At 39.8% G+C, this 13,001-nt stretch overlaps 1 protein-coding gene across 1 annotated transcript in view; it reads right to left on the bottom strand.

Moving 5' to 3' along the window:
- The window catches only part of PKLR (pyruvate kinase L/R), a 116,574-nt gene extending 103,573 nt beyond the window's left edge, over positions 1–13,001 (bottom strand). Inside the window, exon 1 of the mRNA XM_053703268.1 lies at positions 12,904–13,001. The gene's annotated coding sequence lies outside the window, so the exon portion shown is untranslated. The remainder of the gene's footprint in view (positions 1–12,903) is intronic.

Below are 13,001 nucleotides of genomic sequence, written 5' to 3'. Positions count from 1 at the left end.
CAGTCGAGGGAGCAGAGGAAACTGTGGAAACACATAAGCCAGATTGAAAGACCAGGGCGCTGCTAGAGCATCTATTAGCGTCGCCTTGGGATCCCTGGACCTGGATCCGTAACAATGAAGCTTGGCGTTCTAGCGAGACGCCATGAGATCCAGTTCTGGTTTGCCCCAACGATGAATCAATTGTGCAAACACCTCCGGATGGAGTTCCCACTCTCCCGGATGAAAAGTCTGACGACTTAAAAAATCCGCCTCCCAGTTCTCTACACCTGGGATATGGATAGCTGATAGGTGGCAATAGTGAATCTCTGCCCAGCGAATTATCTTTGAGACTTCTAACATCGCTAGGGAACTTCTTGTTCCCCCTTGATGGTTGATGTAAGCCACAGTCGTGATGTTGTCCAACTGAAATCTGATGTACCTCAGAGTTGCTAACTGAGGCCAAGCCTGAAGAGCATTGAATATCGCTCTTCCAGAATATTTATTGGAAGGAGTGTCTCGTCCTGAGTCCACGATCCCTGAGCCTTCAGGGAGTTCCAGACTGCACCCCAACCTAGAAGGCTGGCATCTGTTGTTACAATTGTCCAATCTGGCCTGCGAAAGGTCATACCTTTGGACAGATGGACCCGAGATAGCCACCAGAGAAGAGAATCCCTGGTCTCTTGATCCAGATTTAGTAGAGGGGACAAATCTGTGTAATCCCCGTTCCACTGACTGAGCATGCATAGTTGCAGTGGTCTGAGATGTAGGCGTGCAAACGGCACTATGTCCATTGCCGCTACCATTAAGCCGATTACTTCCATGCACTGAGCCACCGAAGGGCGCGGAATGGAATGAAGAACACGGCAGGAATTTAGAAGTTTTGATAACCTGGACTCCGTCAGGTAAATTTTCATTTCTACAGAATCTATCAGAGTCCCTAGGAAGGAAACTCTTGTGAGTGGGGATAGAGAACTCTTTTCCTCGTTCACTTTCCACCCATGCGATCTCAGAAATGCCAGTACTACGTCCATATGAGACTTGGCAATTTGGAAGTTTGACGCCTGTATCAGGATGTCATCTAAATAAGGGGCCACTGCTATGCCCCGCGGCCTTAGGAACGCCAGAAGTGACCCTAGAACCTTCGTAAAGATTCTTGGGGCTGTAGCTAATCCAAAGGGAAGAGCTACAAACTGGTAATGCCTGTCTAGAAAGGCAAACCTGAGAAACCGATGATGATCTTTGTTATCGGAATGTGAAGATAAGCATCCTTTAAATCCACTGTAGTCATATATTGACCCTAGTTTCCATCTTGAATGATGGAACTCTGAGGAATTTGTTTAAGATCTTTAGATCCAAAATTGGTCTGAAGGTTCCCTCTTTTTGGGAACCACAAACAGATTTGAGTAAAAACCCTGTCCCTGTTCCTCCTTGGAACTGGATGGATCACTCCCATAACTAGGAGGTCTCGTACAGAGTGTAAGAATGCCTCTCTCTTTATCTGGTTTGCAGATAATTCTGAAAGGTGAAATCTCCCTTTTTGGGGGGGGAAGCTTTGAAGTCCAGAAGATATCCCTGGGATATAATTTCCAACACCCAGGGATCCTGGACATCTCTTGCCCACGCCTGGGCGAAGAGCGAAAGTCTGTCCCCTACTAGATCCGTTACCGGATAGGGGGCCGTTCCTTCATGCTGTCTTAGAGGCAGCAGCAGGCTGTTTAGCCTGCTTACCTTTGTCCCAGGTCTGGTTTGGTCTCCAGACCATCTTGGACTGAGCAAAAGTTCCCTCTTGTTTGCATTAGAGGAAGTTGATGCCGCACTTGCCTTGAAGTTTCGAAAGGCACGAAAATTAGACTGTTTGGCCCTTGATTTGGACCTGTCCTGAGGAAGGGCATGACCTTTTCCTCCAGTGATATCAGCAATAATCTCCTTCAAACCAGGCCCGAATAGGGTCTGCCCCTTGAAGGGAATGTTAAGCAGCTTAGATTTTGAAGTCACGTAAGCTGACCATGATTTAAGCCATAGCGCCCTGCGCGCCTGTATAGCAAAACCAGAATTCTTAGCCGTTAGTCAATGAACAATGGCATCAGAAAACAAAGGAATTGGCTAGCTTAAGTGCTCTAAGCTTGCCAAGTATGTCATCCAATGGAGTTGCTACCTGAGACTCAAACCAAAACGCTGCAGCAGCAGTGACAGGAGCAATGCATGCAAGGGGCTGTAGGATAAAACCTTATTGAATAAACATTTTCTTAAGGTAACCTAATTTTTTATCCATTGGATCTAAAAAAGCACAACTGTCCTCGACAGGGATAGTAGTACGCTTTGCTAAAGTAGAAACTGCTCCCTCCACCTTAGGAACTGTCTGTCATAAGTCCCGTGTGGTGGCGTCTATTGGAAAAAAAATTCTAAAAATAGGAGGGGAAGAGAACATCACACCTGGTCTATCCCATTCCTTATTAATAATTTCTGTAAACCTTTTAGGTATTGGAAAAACATCAGTACCCCCCGGCTCTGCATAGTATTTATCCAGTCTACACAATTTCTCTGGCACTGAAATTGTATCACAGTCATTCAGAGCAGCTAAAACCTCCCTGAGAAACACGCAGAGGTGTTCAAGCTTAAATTTAAATGTAGAAATATCAGAATCAGGTTGCAGCATCTTTCCTGAGTCAGAAACATCACCCACAGACTGAAGCTCTCCTTCCTCAGCTTCTGCATATTGTGAGGCAGTATCAGACATGGTTCTTAAAGCGTCAGTATGCTCTGCATTTCGTCTAACCCCAGAGCTATCTCGCTTACCTCTAAATTCAGGTAGTCTGGTTAATACCGCTGACAGTGTATTATCCATGACTTCCGCCATGTCTTGTAAAGTAATCGCTATGGGCGCCCTAGATGTACTTGGCGCCATTTGAGCGGGAGTCAAAGGATCTGACACGTGGGGAGAGTTAGTCGGCATAACTTCCCCTCGTCAGATTCCTCTGGTGATAATTTTTTTTTTTTTTTTTAAAGACAGAATATGATCTTTATTGCTTAAAGTGAAATCAGTACATTTGGTACACATTCTAAGAGGGGGTTCCACCATGGCTTTTAAACATAATGAACAAGGAGTTTCCTCTATGTCAGACATGTTTGTACAGACTAGCAATGAGACTAGCAAGCTTGGAAAACACTTTAAATCAAGTTAACAAGCAAATATAAAAAACGGTACTGTGCCTTTAAGAGAAACAAATTTTGTCAAAATTTGAAAAACAGTGAAAAAAGGCAGTAAATCAAACGAAATGTTTACAGTGTATGTAATAAGTTAATAGAGCATTGCACCCACTTGCAAATGGATGATTAACCCCTTAATTCAAAAAACGGATCAAACAAAAGATATAGACGTTTTTTTAACAGACACAACAAACTGCCACAGCCTGCTGTGGCCCTAACTTCCCCAATAAACGACTTTAGAAAGCCTTTGAGCCCTTTAGAGATGTCCTATAGCATACAGGGGACTCCTGAGGGAAGCTGGATGTTACAGTTTGTAATTTTAACTGCAACAACTGTAACTTTTATACTACAACAGTGGAAAGCCTCAGGAAACTGTTTCTAGGCAACATTTAAGCTAGCCATGTGGAAAAAACTAGGCCCCAATAAAGTTTTATCACCAAAGCATATATAAAAACGATTAAACATGCCAGCAAACGTTTTATATTGCAATTTTATAAGGGTATTACCCCTGAGAGTAAGCATGATACCAGTCGCTATTAAATCACTGTATTCAGGCTTAACTTACATTAATCCGGTATCAGTAGCATTTTCTAGCATTTTTCATTTCTAGAAAAAATTGTAACTGCACATACCTCATAGCAGAGTAACCTGCACGCCATTCTCCCGCTGAAGTTACCTCTCTCCTCAGACATATGTGAGAACAGCAATGGATCTTAGTTACAACCTGCTAAGATCATAGAAAACTCAGGCAGATTCTTCTTCTATTTACTGCCTGGGATAAAATAGTACAACTCCGGTACCATTTAAAATAACAAACTTTTGATTAAAGATAAAAACCTAACTATATTTCACCACTCTCTCTTACTACCTCCATGCGTGTTGAGAGTTGCAAGAGAATGACTGGGTATGGCAGTTAGGGGAGGAGCTATATAACAGCTCTGCTGTGGGTGTCCTCTTGCAACTTCCTGTTGGGAATGAGAATATCCCACAAGTAATGGATGATCCGTGGACTGGATACACCTTACAAGAGAAAAACACACTGCAGGCTTGATTCCTAAAACAACGTTAAACCCATAGTAGAAAGACATGCAAAGAGCAGTATCTCACATTTCAGAAAATGTATAGCTAAGACTATAGTTATAGTGCTTTTAGGACAAGAAGCATTCAGAAAAGAGAAATAAACTCCATGTAACAAGAGGTGATACTTTCTCACAGATATGGCAAGGAGTGTGTTTTTTTTGGTCCTTTGTTGTTTAAATATTTGTCTTTAGAATTTTCCTGTAATTTTTGTACTTTATCTTATGTTCCTGTATTTTCTTTCTAGCCTACATAATTGGGTGTAACCTATTAGTCTTGTCCTGTGATGTGTCTCTTCTCCTTTCTGGTATTCATTGTATTTTTTTCTTTTCCCTAATTCTGTATATAGAACAGTCTTGACAAAGGTCCCTGTAAGGACCAAAACGTTGACTGAATTTATAAACCAATAAAATGTATGTTTATTAAGACCTGTGTGTGCCTCTTCTCTACACGAAAAGTTTCTACCTATCTACCATAGAGTGCACCCAGGCATTTCAACAAACAGTGAGTGCTTGGATCCCAAAACCAGATAGATATATATTTTAGACACTCTTAATGAGATACTCCGTTTCCCAATGTAAAAATTGCCTTTAACCCTTTCGCTACCAGGAATTGCAGAGAAGAAGTTGCCCAAAATACCAGAAGATTTTTTAAATGTTTGCTATCACTCCATTTAAAAAGAAATAGAACCTTGTTGCAGTTTTTTTTTTTTTTATTTATTTACCTGTCAAAACTATATATGTAGACAACCAAAAGGTATTAATCTAGGCCCATTTTAATATTTCATTCCACTATTTCACCACTAAATGCAATCATATAAAAAAAAAAAAGTTTTAATTTTTTCACTAAACTTTGGGTTTCTCACTGAAATTATTTTCATACCGCTTGTGCAATCATGACAAAAAATATTGTAAAAGCTTCTCTGGTTTCCACTTTGTTTATAAATAGCATACATACATACACTGTTTTTAGTAATTAGAATGCCACTAATTGCAGCTGCGCACCACACTTCTATTATTCTAGTATGCAGTTTAATTTTTATTTTGTATTATTATTTTTTTTAAAATCTGCAGTGTAGTGATCCTCCTCAACTAGGGTTGCCAACTCTGCCATCTTTTCCTGGACACTTATGAGTTACGCATGCTGCAGGGTAAGCAAGGGGAACATGTATTGATGAACAGCACAATACATGTTCCTCCCTGCACACCCTACAGCATGTGTAACTCATAAGTGTCCAGGATAACATGGCCGGGGTGGCAACTCTATCCTCAACCCTCCCACCCTCCATGGCTCAGCGGTCGCCAGTCTTCAGTTCCGCCATCTCCAGTCTTCAGTTCCATGGTCAACGGTCTTCAGTTTCGCATTCTGCGCCGGCTTGTTCCTGAAAGAAGATAGTAGATATCGCCGCTTGGAAGAAGACTTCACCGCCGGACAACAGGAACTGTGAGTACCTATCTTGGGTTTAGACTTAGGCTTTTTTTTGGTGAGGGGGGTTAGAATAGGGATTTAATGAATGCCCTTTTAAGGGCAATGCCCATACAAAAGCCCCTTTAGGGGCAATGGATAGTTTAGGATTTTTAAGTGTTAGGTTTTTATATTTTGGGGGGTTTGGTGGGTGGGGGGGGTTTTACTGTTAGAGGGGGGGGACTTAGTATTTTTAAAGGTAAAAGAGCTGTTTAACTTTTAAGAGCTATTGGTAGTTTAGCATTAGATTAGGGGGTGTTTATTTTGGGACACTGAGTCTGAAATCTGTAGATATATTGTAGGGATGTTCCCACATCTAGTTTTGCGAGTGAGATCTATTATATAAAAAACTGAGTATTAATCATTGAACCTCAATATTACCCCAGCTATCTAAATTAGCCTCTCTTGGGCCCTATATGAGTAAAGGTAATACGGGGGTGAGTAAAATATAGGAAAAACATAATGATAAAAGACAAAAACAAAGTAAAAGAATATAAAGGAAACATATTAATCAGATATACTAAAACAGATACGTTGAGGACCAAAATTGAGCCAACAGTTGATCTTATAAAGACTATTTAAACATGACACCTCATACCCCCACTGGTCTTATCATAGGATAATGCAATTTCGATGTATATCCTATTACCGCAATAAACAATCACTAAGAAATTATTATGGTCAATGAATAGGTTAATTAACACTTAAAGGGACATGAAACCCAAATTTTTTCTGTCATTATTTAGAAAGAGCATACAATTATAAACAACTTTCTAATCTACTTCTATAATCTAATTTGCTTCATTCGCTTGATATTTGTGGCTGAAAAGCATATCTAGATATGCTTAGTAGCTGCCGATTGGTAGCTGCACATAGATGCCTCCTGTGATTGGTTCACCGTGCGCATTGCTATTTCTTCATTAAAGTAAATCTAAAGAATTAAGCAAATTAGGAAATAGAAGTAAATTGGAATGTTGTTTAAAATTGTATTCTCTACCTTAATCATAAAAGAAAATGTTTGGGTATAGTGACCCTTTAAGCATCAGTGTAACACAGAAGTGCAGTCATGCAGTGGGCATCATGTTTGTGGAGCCCATTTTAAAAATGAAATATATCTGCACCGAGCACATTATGATGAAACCCTGACAACCCTCTTTACATGTCACATCCATAGTTCTTCACATGACCCTTTTCTACACTGTGTGGCTGTGTGTGTGTTTGAGAGTGTGTGTGAGTTTGCTTGAGAATGTGAGGGTGTGTGTGCGCTTGAGAGTGTGAGTGTGTGTGTGCTTGAGAGTGTGTGTGTGCGCTTGAGAGTGTGAGGGTGTGTGTGTGTGTGCGCGCGTGTGCTTGAGAGAGTGAGTGTGCGCGCATGTGTGCTTGAGAGTGTGTGTGCGCGCGCTTGAGAGTGTGTGTGCGCGCTTGAGAGTGTGTGTGTGCGTGCTTGAGTGTGTGGTGCTTGAGAGAGTGAGTGTGCGCGCGTGTGTGTGTGCTTGAGAGAGTGTGTGTGCCTGAGAGAGTGTGTGTGCCTGAGAGAGTGTGTGTGCCTGAGAGAGTGTGTGTGCTTGAGAGAGTGTGTGCGCATGTGCTAGAGAGAGTGTGTGCGCATGTGCTAGAGAGAGTGTGTGCGCATGTGTGTGTGCTTGAGAGAGTGTGTGCACGCGCTTGAGAGAGTGTGTGTGTGTGCTTGAGAGAGTGTGCGCACATGTGCTAGAGAGAGTGTGTGTGCGTGTGTGATTGCTAGGTGGTATTTAACCACAGTTCATGTATTGTGAACCCCCATTTGAATAACCCACGAGCCGCCAATGTACAGGGGGCATTATCAGATACACTAGGTCACCTGCTACACTATACGCCATGTGCAAACTAAGCCATGACATAACATATTAAAATTAACCCTATACTGTCCGGACACCGGCTCTAATTCCACAATTACCCTTTATTGTACTAGCCACCTCCTACAAACATGTGATGTGGTCAGAAATGCTAGCAGAGGGTCATTCTAGGCATAAAGGCTGTGACACACTGCAAGCGGAGCGGCGCGCAGCGTGTAGTTGCGCGCAGCATGTAGTTGCTCGCTCAGTGTGTCCTGCCTTTTCATCTCTGAGCACTCTGCTGTGCCAGGTCGCGTAGCTGAGGGCTCAGAGATGAAATATCTGAACTTCAGAAGTGATGCGCAGCAGCTGCTTCGCCTCGTGCCGCATCGCTTGCAGTGTGTCACAGCCTTAAAGAAGATACACACAAACAGCCAAATACACCTGATGATAAGCACAAAATACATGCAACTAAACCTAAGAAAAATGATGATATGTTACATACAGGGTCATTCTCACCCTCATTCACAGAGCCCAGGATATACAGTATAGAGAAAGGCATGACAATGTACTTACACACAGCCTACTGCTGTATGAGATGCGGGTCATGTGTGCATTAACTTTTACAAGAAGAATCTTTGTATGTTGCAATTTTTGTATGTTGCAACATATTTCTAAACAAATTTTAAATGCTCACGTCCTGTTAAGCAGAGGTTTGTTGGCATATAGGAAGCGACAACAGCGCTTGGCATCAGTCTGGTAACTGACTATCCTGCACCAACGTGAATCTGCTCCTGATAGTGACTCACATCAGCAGACAGGGCTGGTATCATTTCAGGTTCTTGCATTAGTGCCTCCAGTTATGCACAACACACATAAAAAGCTCATACCAACTACATTATTAAAAGGGATTTTGAACACTTTGAGATGGTAATATATAAAAAAAAAAAAAAACTCTGCAATATGCTTTCATTATTTATTTTGTTCTCTTTTCCTGTAATTCCATTCTGAAATTGTGAGCTGTTCAGTTCCTGTTAGAAATTAAAGTGCAGACCTGTTATATTCCACACAGCCATTGGCTGCACACTCTAGTGACCTGTTTGTAACTGTCACTAATTGGCTACAGCAGAGTAGGTAACCTAAGTCACAACGAGGCAGCCCCCATTGTTTTATAGACACTAAGGGGCCAATTTATCAATGCTTCAACTAATAATACGCTGGAATTCCGTGTCAAATTAGAAGCAAAGTTGATCCGCCGCAGTTAAAGCGTCAAGATCGTCAAATATTGAAATGTGTGACGTAATATATACGCTCCTGCAATATAAATCCGACGCAGATGAATGCTTGTGTTATTCGAGCGGAATACTGATCATCAGCCGTCACATTTTACTCTATTTGACCCTCTTGCCACTTTATCAAACATTCAACAGGTATGCTTGAGTCTATTCTGACGCAGCGTACCCATCGTTCAAACAGCCACCATTGAGGCAGCGATTGCCATAGGAATCAATGGGAGTCTGAAAACTCAGAAAGGTTATGTTCGATGCTGCAAGACAATGAAGCATATTAGAAACTTTTTTTAAATTGTATAATCTTTCTAAAATCATAAGACAAAATATCTGTTTAATGTCCTTTTATTTAGCCCTTATTACTAAATAAAATCAAGTAGGGAGAGGTTACCCTACTTATGGATGTTACATCTTTGTCTCTCATTACAAAGCAAAGGGATAATATTATTGCTTGAAATTTGGTGCACTAGAAGATATAGGGACAAAAATGAAAAATAGATTACATAAAATAGCTAACTTCCTTTTTTGCACCAAATTTGACGCAATACTCAAACTCCTAAACAACCCACAAACTAGTAAAGTTTTCCACAACTTCTTATTGGTAAATGCATAATCATGTGATTAATTAAATCAGCCAATCTGATTGAAATATACATTTTCTACTATCACTAACTAATCAAATTGCTCGATACTTGTGTAATTGATCGCTCATCAGAACTTGTAAGTGCCATTTGTTACATTGTGTATTAAACTTTGAAAGTATGTATTATAGATAAATAGTGATGATGACATTAGGACACACAGTGTAATATTTTTGACAATGATTTTAATAATCGAATGATGTTTGATTCAATATTATCTTAAACTGATAGCTCAAAGGGATAGTCTACCTAACATTAAACTGTCATGAATCAGATACAGCAGAAATTAAAATAAACTCTTTACTGTCATACTATTTTCAGTATTTTTCTTCCTTTTAAAAACATGAGATAGGCATATCATGATTTATAGAAATACAAATACACTTTCATTTATGTGAAAATATTATATATCGGATTTTTTGTATAACAAATAGAAAAATAACTTTCTATGAGATATTATTGTTTGTTCAGGTATAAATATAGATATTTCTTGGACATTAACAGATGAAAAGTAAAAGATTAGCTTTAGAGAAAAGTGCTTGTTTATGGACAGTAATGAAATGGTATAAATAAAGCTGGAAAAAACAGAATATCCGCGACATTGATGACTTATTTATCAACAGTCCGATGCTCGTCGCGCCGTACTCAACGCGCGTGTTTTTGACAGACTTTTTAATAAATAAGGCCATTGTATGTAGATTCGCTGCAGCGATGTCTGGCGAGCGTATTGACTCCAGCGAATGCGACGAGATTGATGCTTTGATAAATCGGCCCCTAAAACTTTATACTTTTGTCAATATTTAAACAGCTAATGATACTTTAAAATATACATCTACGTGTTATTCACAGACTAATCTTTTGCTTTGAATACTTCATTCTATCTAGCATTTATTTTTTGTTTTTAATGTCCCTGTAAAGAAATCTCTATTACACAGCAACTTTTTCTAGACTTTAGTGACATGAGATCTAATGTTCTGTGGAGTTAGTGTGATTTACTTGAGCATGCCCTGACTTAAAGTGAATGTCAATTTAAAGCGATTACCTAAAGTGAAATGATAGCAGTTAATAAATGAATGAGAGTTTAATTCATGAAATCGTTAGTATATACTTAGCTTCAGAGATATTTCACTATAAACGCTATACAGATAATAGCTGAAGCACCGGTCGCCATTTTTAGCATTTGATTGACAAATGACTCATCTGCAATCAACTAATCATTGTTTCCCCCCAGGCAGTGACGTTTGTGCAAAGGGGCTGAACGCCCCGGGGGGAAACAACGATTAGTTGATTGCAGACGAGTGACACACTACATCACGTGATGTCCGTCTGACAGACTCAGTCAATGCAAGCTGTGCCCACCAGCAGTCCGGCTCTAGCTGAGCTAATGGCAACCAACTAGCAGGCTAGATTGGGTGCCAGACTGCCGGTTGGGAGTGGGACATGGGCTGGGACTCTGGGAGGGAACTTGGAAGCACGGATCTTGTAAAAAAAAAAAAATTTGAAAGTACAGACAGTGTGACTGTCTTAGAGGTTTTTTTGGACTCATAATACCGGTTAGTTACCGAAAATACCGGACACCTGGTAACCCTACAAACAGGAGAAAGCTTGAATCTGTAGACATCAGTATACATCTAAACGTTTGGGGCTTGGTTAGGAGTCTAAAAATCAGCACAATGTTATTAAAAAAATAAGCAAAACTATACATTGTTACAAAAACACTCCCACACAAAACATGTATGCAAAGAAAAATCTAGTGTACAATGTCCCTTTAAGTCTTCACTGAAATAATACACAGCACCGCTAGCCCTCTGAGCACAAGTGGTGTTTAAATCCTAATGCTCTAGTCACACGCAGCATATGCGCATATGCTACTGAAACAGTAAAAAATATTTTAGTAGATGTATTTTTGCTAATGGAATTATATTGCAAAATGCTTCTATTTAAAATTTAAATAGACCTTTGCAAATGTCAATTCTGACCTTTCTTTCCCTTTAAAAGCAGATACAATATAATGGGCCTTTAAGTTATAATAATATTTGCATGTTTATATTTTAAAAGTACTTTTAACGTGCCATTCGACAGGGTCCTTTAGCCTCCCCCATACCCAGAGTTATTTTTTTACTTTAAACTGCTGCTGGGCACAGCGTACCAGGGAGGTAACTGGTAGCTCTGTTTACTTACTATAGCCCTTGCGCACACTGATGCCTAGAATAAACAGCAGCTTCCTTTAAGGTGTCTGCTGATGGCTCAAAGGAAGCGAGGCATCAGCGTGAGTGCTATAGCAAGTGCCCATCAGCTGTTTAGAATAAAAATTTATAAAAAAAATTCCTTGCTTTCAAGGTGGCGAACACAGGGCCCTGCCAAACGGCATTTAAAAAGTACTTTTAAAATATGACCACGCAAATATTGATATAACTTAAAGGGACCTTATATTGCATATGTTAACTAATCTTATATGCAAAAATTATTTTCACGTTTACCGTCTCTTTAAAGGGACATGAAAGTCATAATGAAACTTTCATGGTTCCAACAGACCATGCAGTTTTAAGAGACTTACATTTACGTCTTTCATAAAATGTACTGTACTTTGTTCTTTTGGTATCTTTTGTTGAAAACATACATAGGTAGGTTCAGAAGCAGCAATGGGCCTAGCTGGTAATCACCAGCTAGGCCCATTGCTGCTTCTGAACCTACCTATGTATGTTTTCAACAAAAGATACCAAAAGAACAAAGTACATTTTATGAAAGTAGTAAATGTAGCTACACACATATATACATCTAGTCATTCGCTCACCAGCTGTGTTCATCTAGCTCCCAGTAGTGCATTGCTGCTCTGGAGCTGAATTTAACTATGTGATTAACTCAATTTCAGGAGAAAGGGGTTAAAAGGTATTTAACTTACAAAAACATAACACTTTTGTTATAAATCATGCAGAAGTGCTGTTCCCCTTGCCTTATAAATATAGCAAAAACTATAGCAACTAAACTTGAAAGCTGTTTTTTTCATCCCTTTAAGAAAACATGAAGACATGAGTAGAAGATGACTTCTCTAATATTTAAATCAGGTGCAAACGCCTATTGTATCTGTAGTGTAGAATATACCTACTCAAATGCATTTACACAAAGCAATAGTAATATACTGTACATTATACAGTATTGTATTCTGTAGAGCAAATACCATTTTAAACTGAATGCTACTGTATATCTATATACAACAGTATAATACGTATCTGTATAATGCAGAGCAATGTGTGTCTGTATAACAGATCAAGGTGTGTCTGCACAGAAATACACACCTATAGGCTATATGGAGCTAAAAGTTTCAATGCAATACACTGCTGCACAATCTAGCAACTTCCTGGGGCTGCGGCTAAGATATATGCAGTTGAAAGAAGCAAATGAATAGATTATACATATAAACTGCCTTATTACCTTGGAAGAACAATGAGGCCTTGCACTGTGTCTGCAAATAAACCAGGAAACAGACCAGACGATGTGAGGGAGGAGACAGCTCACAGCAAGCTTGAGAA

This window comes from Bombina bombina, chromosome 1 (genome assembly GCF_027579735.1).
Source record: "Bombina bombina isolate aBomBom1 chromosome 1, aBomBom1.pri, whole genome shotgun sequence".
NCBI lineage: Eukaryota > Metazoa > Chordata > Amphibia > Anura > Bombinatoridae > Bombina > Bombina bombina.
The sequence above is the reverse complement of the archived record's forward strand: the minus strand, read 5'-3'. Positions and strand labels throughout refer to the sequence as shown.